Source organism: Chiroxiphia lanceolata, chromosome 19 (assembly GCF_009829145.1).
Source record: "Chiroxiphia lanceolata isolate bChiLan1 chromosome 19, bChiLan1.pri, whole genome shotgun sequence".
NCBI lineage: Eukaryota > Metazoa > Chordata > Aves > Passeriformes > Pipridae > Chiroxiphia > Chiroxiphia lanceolata.
In genome coordinates this window covers 2,000,508-2,009,353 of record NC_045655.1, presented here as the reverse complement: position 1 = coordinate 2,009,353, position 8,846 = coordinate 2,000,508, and the positions used below count along the sequence as shown (strand labels likewise).

The 8,846-nt window shown below is 56.4% G+C and overlaps 1 long non-coding RNA gene across 1 annotated transcript; it reads right to left on the bottom strand.

Moving 5' to 3' along the window:
- Positions 1–5,954: 5,954 nt before the first annotated feature.
- On the bottom strand, positions 5,955–8,325 carry LOC116796315. The gene is made up of 3 exons (XR_004360317.1): positions 8,167–8,325; positions 7,624–7,685; positions 5,955–6,119 (listed from the first exon to the last, which is right to left on the bottom strand). It is a non-coding gene; the product is annotated as an uncharacterized LOC116796315 (long non-coding RNA).
- Between the last annotated feature and the right edge of the window lie 521 nt (positions 8,326–8,846).

Below are 8,846 nucleotides of genomic sequence, written 5' to 3'. Positions count from 1 at the left end.
GAGCCCTGGGATGTCCCTGACTGTCCTCCCGCTCCCTGAGGAGTAAAGCTGTTCCAAGGCTCCTGCCTGACCACGGCACCAGGAACTGGGGCATATTTGAAGCCAGGGCCCAGTCTGAACATCAGGATGGCACATGGTGGATCAGGAGGCACAGCTCTGTGGATCCATGGCTCATGTGCCTGCTGGGTCCCCTCCACCCTCCTGTTTGAGGCTGTGTCCCCTCCGTGGGATGAAGGCTCTCACGAGGAGCATGAGGCACTGCAAGAGCTTGGCAGAGCCCTGTTCTGAAGCTGAGGAGCAAGGGTAGGCACCAGGGCTCAGCAATTCAGCACAAGATGCCCCAAGGCCACTGAATCTTTCAAGCAATCTTGCACAGCCGGCCAAGGAAGGGCTTGCCTTGGAACCCAGGAGAAGTTTGGTAACACAGGAACTGGGCAGGGTGGAGGTGGTTCATGCCTCACTCTGCCTCTGGGTGGAGAGCAAAAAACCACCTTTGGCCACCCCTGTGCACATCAAGGGGTGGGACTGAGCTCACACTGAGGCTGCAGGAACTCAAACCAAGCCTTCCTGAGGATGTAGGCTGCCAGGGTCTGTCTGGGAGATCAGAAGCAGAAAGAGCCCTGAATTCAGGAGAAGAATGTGTCTGTTGTTTGGTTTTTCAGTAATGTGTTCTGGGTTGTGGCTGAATTCTGTTTGCAGAGTGCTGAGCCTGTTGTGAGAGCTGGGAGCAACCTGCACCCGGAGGCAGGAGGGGGAATCCCACAGCACATTCCCGCTCCCTGGGCAGGCAGCTCTGTGCCCTTCCTGCTCCCCCTCTGAGAAGGGAATTGCTCCAAGGACTGAGGATGGACCTGGGATCCTCAGGTGGTCCCAGTAGGTGCCCTTGGACATTGGGGAACAGATCCACAGCAGGAGCAGAGCCTGTTCCTGCCTGAGACACCTCCCCAGCACTGCTCCTGGCATGGGATGAAAGTGGCTGGAGCCTGAGCTCCTGAGATCACAGTTCCAGCACACTTCCATTTGGGATTCCATTTGGGAATCCATCTGGAGGCACGGGAACTCTCTCCCCAGCTTTCAGAGGGTGCTGAGCCAAAACGTGTAAAAACAGCCCTGCTATGGGTGGGATCCTGCACTGGGAGCTCTGCTGCTCCCAGGGGAGTGGGAGCAGGAGGTGGCAGAAGGTTCATATGTTTTTAAGTGGGGATGCCATTTATCAGCCTGAATCAATGCCTCATTTTCCCAGGGACTGCAGCAGTGACGTTTTCAGTGCACATTTTTGGAATGGCTCAAACAGTCAGGAGGAGGAGAGCCAGACAGGCCCATGCAGGAAGGCAGACAGGTTGCTGGGCTGGTCCCAGTCATGTGCCACAGGGCCCCAGGGAGGAGGACATCCCTGCCCAGCCTTGTCCATCATCCAGGGGCACATGGCACCACTGTTCCATTGCTGGTGTGCTGGTGGGGCAGCCAAAGGGAACCATCCTCCCTTTGCTACTGAGAGGCACCTCTGTGGGCACAGAGGAGTCCTCGTGGAGTCATCACAGCCCACCCCACTGTCACCAGGGCTGTGTGACATGATGGAGCAGGGAGGAGATGACCCAGGTTCATGCTGGGGTTGCTGTGGTCCTGCCCAGCACCTGTGAATCCAAGGAGAGTTGCAAGGAGCTCTGAGAGCTGGAGAGGGCAGGGGTTTCCCTGGGAATGGGGATGGTGCATTTCTCCAAAGGGATCTCCAGGCTCATTTTCTATTGCACAGAGCTGCTTTAGCCAGCCACCCTGGATATGGACACTTACCAGGCCAGGACACAGACCTGTGCTGGGACACAGCTGCTACAAGCCCTGCCTTGGAGAGGGTCAGATACTCACCCCCACTGTGCTCCCCAGGCCGGGGTAGCCAGGCATGATCAGGGTCCCAGGCTGGCCCAGCCCCAGGAACTGCTGTTGCCACTTCCCACCCCTGAAATTCCCCCCCCCCCCATTTGCTTTTGCAGCTTTTCCAGAGGGACACCCACTGTGGGGAGCTGGATCCCTTCTCAGGCTGCAGCTCAGGAGGGCACCCACATCACGTCCCCTCAGCCCCACCACACAGAAAATCTCCATCAGGCAGAAAATCCCAGGAAAAAGACTCAGGAACCATCACTTCTTAGAAACTGTCCAGGGCCTTGTTCCCCTCTTCCCTCAATGTGCCAGAACTCTTGCAATAAATCTGAGGGTTTTCCCAGCACAGCACTCCTGCTGCCAGACCGAAGCGCTCCGCTTGTGCTTTTGTCTCTTGTTCTCAGTTCCTTCCCTCCTCTTTGCTTCCCCGTGGCCTTTGCTGGGAAGTTAACACCGTTTTTGTCGGGAATGCGTCAGCAGTGCTCCCTCAGAGCCCCGTTCCCCACAGCTCCCGTTGCTGTGTGGGATTGCACGGCTGAGGGTGGGAAATGCAGGTGGGTGCTGAGGGCACAGGCCCCGAGGAGGCATTCCCAGGAACAGTGGCTGAGTTGTCCAGTTCTGGCTTCAGTCCCCGTGAGTTTTTCACCTCCTCTGGTTTGGGGCATTCAGGCATCCTCCATGCCTGGTGTTCCTGGCAGCCCTGGGGCAGGGTGAGGGGGCTCTGCAGAGCTGCCCCAGGCAGGCAGGGAGGGCTGGGCATGGCTGAGGCTGTCCCACAGACTGGTAGGCAGATAAATGATTTGGGGTACAATTCCTGCCCCCCTTCACCTTCCCCCATGCAACATCCAAGCTAAGTTTGCAGCCCCACAGCTGCAGATGCACAGCACAGGTCCTGGAGCCAGTGGTCCCCTCCAGAATGGGAAGGACACCAAGGGTTGTCACCCCAGGACACCAAGAGACAGAGCAGTCTGTGCTTCAGCACCCTGTCCTGCATCCCTGTCCAGGGTCCTGGGTGCCCTGCAGGGACAGAGGGCACAAGGACAGGCTTCCCTGGACTCAACCACAGCTTGAAACTGTCCACCAAGTACCCAGTGTTCCTCCCCTGGGGCTGCTGGGGGGGATCCACCCTGCTCTGAATCCTGTGTCCTCCTGGGGTCTGGAGAAATCAGGCATGGAGAAGTGGATGGGCTGTCTGAGGTGACAGCTGAGTCCACCAGCAACAAGCCAGTTGTCCCTGTGTCCCCAGACCAGCCAGGCCTGCTGGTCAGCTGCTCCCAACAGGGAGCATTCCTGCTCCCTGAGAGCCACTCGCTCCTTCAGCCTGTGGGGAGGGAATTTGCCTCCACAATTCTGTGCTGGCAGGAAGAAAGTTTGTCTGCAACAGTGCAGGTAGAAATCCTCACTGAGGGTGGCATCCTTGCCCAGGACCTGCTCCAGCTCTACAGTGCATGAGACAGCAGAGGAAATATTTGCTTCTGGGGAAAGTGTTCAGGTCAGCCCAGGTGAGGACATGTCATGCCCAGACAGTCCCGCTCCAGGGCTTTGTCACTGGAGAGAGAAGCCAAGAGTCAGGAAAGGGTTCACTGCAGCTCAGGGGCACAGAAGGAAAACTTGGAACTAAAGCCCTCATCAGCCCTGCCATGGCTCTCCAAAATTCTGAGCTCTGACAGCAGCAAAGCTGTGCAGGTAGGAAAAGGAGGTTGGCTTCAGCAGCGCCTCTGGAGCACAGCAGCTTTGCAAAGTGAAGGCTGTCCAGGAGGGCCCCACCAGCTGCTCTCTGCTCCGCCCAGGAGCCATTCCCAACATCCGCCTGGGTTTGTGATGAGAGGGGACAGAGAAACCACGGCAGAAGCAAAACAATCTGCTGTCCCAGGTTCCTCATTTGAGGGACAGGAAAGAGACAACTCTTGGCACTGCAGTTCTTTTCCATCCCTTGGGAAGGGCTCTGACAGAACACGACAGAACCCAGAGCAGCTCCGAGTCCTGCCTGGGTGGGTGGGAACAGGCTGGTTGCTCCAGCTCCACACCAGCAAACCAGGCAGAGGGGATGATTTGGCTCTCCCATCCCATGGACTGTTAATATCCCATCGAGGATGTGGCTCTGGCCCTGGGCTTGCACACCTGCTCCTCTGGCAATGGCCAGCTCAGCCTGGGCAGTCTGACCCAGGCCAGCTGACATTCCAGGAGTGGATGTGGCACCACCCTGCCCTTCCCCTGGGTGCTCCTCAGCATTTCTGAGGAACAAACACGGACCCCTCTGCCCTGCCCGGGGCCTCTTCCTCACTGCAGCTCTGCCACTGGAATGAATCCCAGGTGGCAACAGCCCAAGAACTTCAGACACCTCGGGGGAGGCACAACAGGAGGGGTGGTGGCCACGATGGTCCTACAGCAGAGGGGAAAATCCACCACAGGCTCCAAAGCAGCTTCAGAGTCTTGGAAAGCTGGCAAGATGGGAAAAGAGTAGGAGATGCAGATGAATAGGGTGTGCTGGATTTTTTGCTATTAAATGGCAAAGCAAAGCAAAGCAGTCAGTGTTTCCATCCCACTCTGTGTCCTGCTCGTTAGGCTTGGCTTTTCATTGCAAAATGGGATGAAAATAGGACTTACTGCTGCAAGACTTCTTATGTTTTTCCAGTTAGAGAAAAGTATTGAGACTCATTGATGCTGAACTGGTTAAAAGCAAACCATCCCTGGTGCCCTTCCTCAGGCAAGGGGCTTCTGAGTGGTGTGTGCCAAGGTCCCATCATGGTCCTCATGCAGCACTTGTGGCTCCCAAGAGACTCCACAGATGCAATTGAGGAAGACTGGAGAGCATCAGGAGAGAGAATGAATTGTACCCCTCTATATGGCACTTGTTGGGACACTTCTGAATTAACTGTGTGCAATTTGGGGGGCCCCAAGAACAAGCACAACACCGACAAAGTGGAGAGAGCTCAGTGCTGAGGCCCAAGAAGGTGTGGGACACATAACACAGGTTGGAAAGGTGAATTTCTTGAACCTGGAGCAGGTGAAGGGAGGTCTGGTGGCCTTCTGTCTTCAAACCCCTCATGGAAGGGTGCAGGGACAGCAGCATGATCTCTCTTGAGAGGCAAACAGTGAAAAGGCACCAGACAAAGTCACAAACACGGAAATTCTGATGAGATTTAGCAAAAGAATCCCTTTCAGCATGGGTGGCTGGACCCTGGACCAGGAACCAGTGAGGCTGAGGAACTTCCATCCTTGGAGGTACCCTGACCACAGTACTCAGCTACCTGATCTCTGGTGTCCCACTGGGAGCAGGGGTTGGGCCAGAGGTGCCTCTGAACCTCAGATCTTGTGTGGTAAGAGCACCAGGGGAGCTCTGAAAGGAGTTGCCTCTCCTGTTGCCTTCTGTGGCCTGTGAACCTCCCAGAGGCCAGGACTCACAGGTGGAACAGCAGAATTCCTCTCTGGGAGCTTCCAACAGCCTTTGGGTGGAAAGGTCTAGGATGGTGCCACCTTACCTGGAGATTTGGGCTGTGACTCCCTGGTTGGGTGTCTGGTTAGGCGAGAGCCACAGCCCCAGACCAGATGCTGGCCTTGAGAGCAGAAAAACCAGTCCTATTTCACATGACTCATCCTGGAGAAAAGGCCCAGGGCCCAGAAGTCCCATTTAGCAAAGTGTCCTTCCACTGGGGCTGTGACTGCCCAGCTCAGCTTCCCAACAGCTTTGCCCTGTGTGTTCACAGCTGCTCTTTGGTGTCTTTGCTGCACAGAAGATTGTTCAGGCAAAGAAATGGAGCAGGTTTTCACCCAGCCTTGCCAGGAGGTTGTCCCCAGGACAGAAGAGGCTTTTATGTATTTCCTAATACATAGGGTCCAGAGAAGGAAAAGACGGAGACTCAACAAGGGCCCACAGTAAATACAGTCACATCCTCCCATCCTGCTCAGTGGGATCTTCCTGCCTACCTGCAGATCCCCACGTCCTGCACGGCTCCGTCCCTCCCTGGGAGAGCTGGACTCATTCCAGGGGACAGCCAAGCCTGCTCTGGCCCCAGAGCTCAGCTTTCCTCCTTGGAGCTGCCTCTCCAGCCTGGCCACAGACGGGCACTCACCTGGACAGGGTGAGGTGGTCACTGCCCGGGCACGTCCCGCTCGCTGGAGCTCAGGTGCTCTCTGGGAGCCCAAATCCACGCCTTCATTCCAGGAACCACTTCCAGCCACCAAATGGCTCTTTGCAGATCCAGGGAGACAGGAAACATCTGTACTGTCACAGCTGGCGGGTCCTGTGTAAACACAGGATACACCCACTGAACAGCCTGTTTCCCAGCAGCCTGACACCACAGTCAGTCTGTGCTCGGGTGGGACAAGTGGAGCTGCACCAGCTCCACTCCAGCATTTCCTCACACATGCCTTGGCCAAGGGGGTCTGGCAGGGGGGCAGCCCCTTGGTGGGATGGGCACCTCAATGTGCCCCACAGGTGTGAGGGTGCTGGGGCTCAGGGTGCTCCCTGTGCCCTTGCACACTCAAAATTGGGCTCTGAAGCTGTTTCCTTCCAAGGGGGACATGGTTTCAAATGCACAGAGAGTGGACCAGGAACAGCATCCAGGAATGGCTGGAGCTGTGCCAGGGCAGGGTCAGGTGGATCTCAGCCAAAGGTTCTTCCCCCAGAGGCTGGTTGGGCACTGCCCAGGACTCCCCAGGGCACTGTGCACAGCCCCAGGCTGCCAGAGCTGCAGGAGGGTTTGGCTGATCCTCTGTGGCACAGGGGGGGGACTCTTGGGGATGGGCCTGTGCAGGGCCAGGAGTTGGACTGGATGATCCTTGTGGGTCCCTTTCACTCAGCACATTCTGTGATTCTGTGACAGATGGACAGAGGTCTCCACTGCTTCTATGCCGCAGAGACCTCATCTTCAGTGTCACAGCACTGAAACCCCTGCCCAGGCTGTTTTGTATGGCCATTCACAAAGGAGACCGCAAAGGCTGGTAGAACCCCCACTCTGGACCTGAAATGACAGGTCAGGAAAGGCTTTGCACTTGTTTTCTCCCCTGGACTTGCTTTTAGTCTGCAAGGAGCAGAAAATGATTCCACCACCAAGCATCACTCCAGTTCCAGAAAATGTCTCCTTTGCCCCCAGAGAGAGTTCCTGCTGTCTTTAATGTCACCTGGGAGTCCATCAGACAGGGAGATTTGCTTATGGTAACTCCGTGGCAAAGGGGAAATGGGATAAGGGATGTGAACAGCAAAGTTTAACTGAACACTTCATGTTTCAGGCTCTGCTTTCCCCAGTATTCCTGCATTCCTGCAGTCATTAAAAGGACTTTTGAAGCGATTGCTCATCTCAAGACAAAGCAAAGCTGGTGCCTGCATCAAGCACAAACCAAGCTGGCCTGCTGGTCACCCTGCCATCGTGGGACCAGCACTTTGCATCCTCTGGGCTGGGTTTCCCTGTTGGCAGTCCCGGAGGATGCTCCAGATTGGAGCTCCCCATCTGGGATGGTCTGTCCCCAGAGCAGGGGTGGGGGCTGTGTGGCATGTGCTGCTCACCCTCTTCAGAGCTCTCAGTGCTCAACTAAATTAACCTTGAAAAATTCATTTCACAAATGACTGCAGCAATTAGTTGCTTTTAATGAGCTGCTTCACCCAGGCTGATGTCTGAAGGTCCTGGAGGAAATCAGAATCTCCTGCTCATGCCCCTGACTGCTGATGGCTGATAGGAACTGGCAGCCCCTCCTCACCCTCTTCCCAGGGAGGAATTCCCACATTTGTGGCTCCAGTTTTCTGCTCACAGGTTTATAAGCCCAAGTGCTCTGATGAAGGCTCCCAAACCCAATGCTTTGCTGCTGTGCCACTGACTGCCAGGGGAGGAGGAAAGACACTCATTTTGTATCAGATGTTGGGGAAGGACGAAGCACCACAGAATTTTTGTGTTAAATCCAAAGGGAGAGAGCAAAGAAACAGTGTTGGAGCTGCAGCCTGATGCAGGGATGTGCCCTGCCCCAGCCCTGCAGGACCTGCTGCTGTGACCCCCCAAGGGACTTGCCCAGGCAGGGGGAGGGAAGCCTGTGGGCTGCACTGTGGGCTGGCTCAGAGCAGGCTCCCTGTCCTGCTGCTCACCCTGGCTGCTCTCAGCCCTTGGATCCTGCTGAGGTGGATCATCCCACACCACACTGTCCCAGGGCTCTGCCCTGCTGGAAGATGCCTCTCCATGACCCAGTGGAGCCTGTGTTGCTGAAGCAAAGCAGCAGCCTTGACCCTGGAGGTGTGGAGAGACATCAGGCCTTGCAGGCTGTCCATGGAGACATCCACCCACTCCCTGCCCTTGTTCCCACCCCTGTGCCTCCGCTGTGCCTTCCAAGGGGGATGCAAAGCACCTGCACACACCAGGGACCTGCAGTGGTTTGGGACTGCAGGGATGCCAGGCTGTCCTGCTGCCCTCCTGGGTGGGACATCGACTCAGGGATCCTTGTGGGCCCCTTCCAGCTCAGAAGCCCCTGTGATTCTGTGCCTCTGTGACCCCATCAGTGGGGTACAAGCACCTGTGATGTTCCTCCCTCCCGTGAGGAGCTGGAGCCTCCACATCCCCTGGTTCCAGGGAATTCACGAGCCCACACAGCCCCCAGCACTGCTCTGTGGTTTGTCTGAATCCACTTGCAGGCTGCAGAGCAGCTGAATCGGATGCTGGCCCAGATGTTTGGCTCATCTTCCCCTGCTTGGGGCTGCAGCTCATTGCTCCCACCCTGCACTTCCCTTCCCACTCCATCAGGGCCCCATCCCACCCCCCTGAAGGAGCTGGGATTTCCCACTGTGTCCCTTGGAGGCAGAGCTGCCCTGAATCAAATCCCACACCCAGATATGCCCCAGCTCTGGAGGGTTCCTGTCCCTGCCCCTAGTCCTGTGTTTTGCTTTGGGCTCACACACACAGCAGTGACATTGTTCAGGTCCCACTGTGGCTCCACCTGGGACTTGTAGCTGCAAGATTTGCTTTCACAAAAGCCTTGCTTTATCCCAG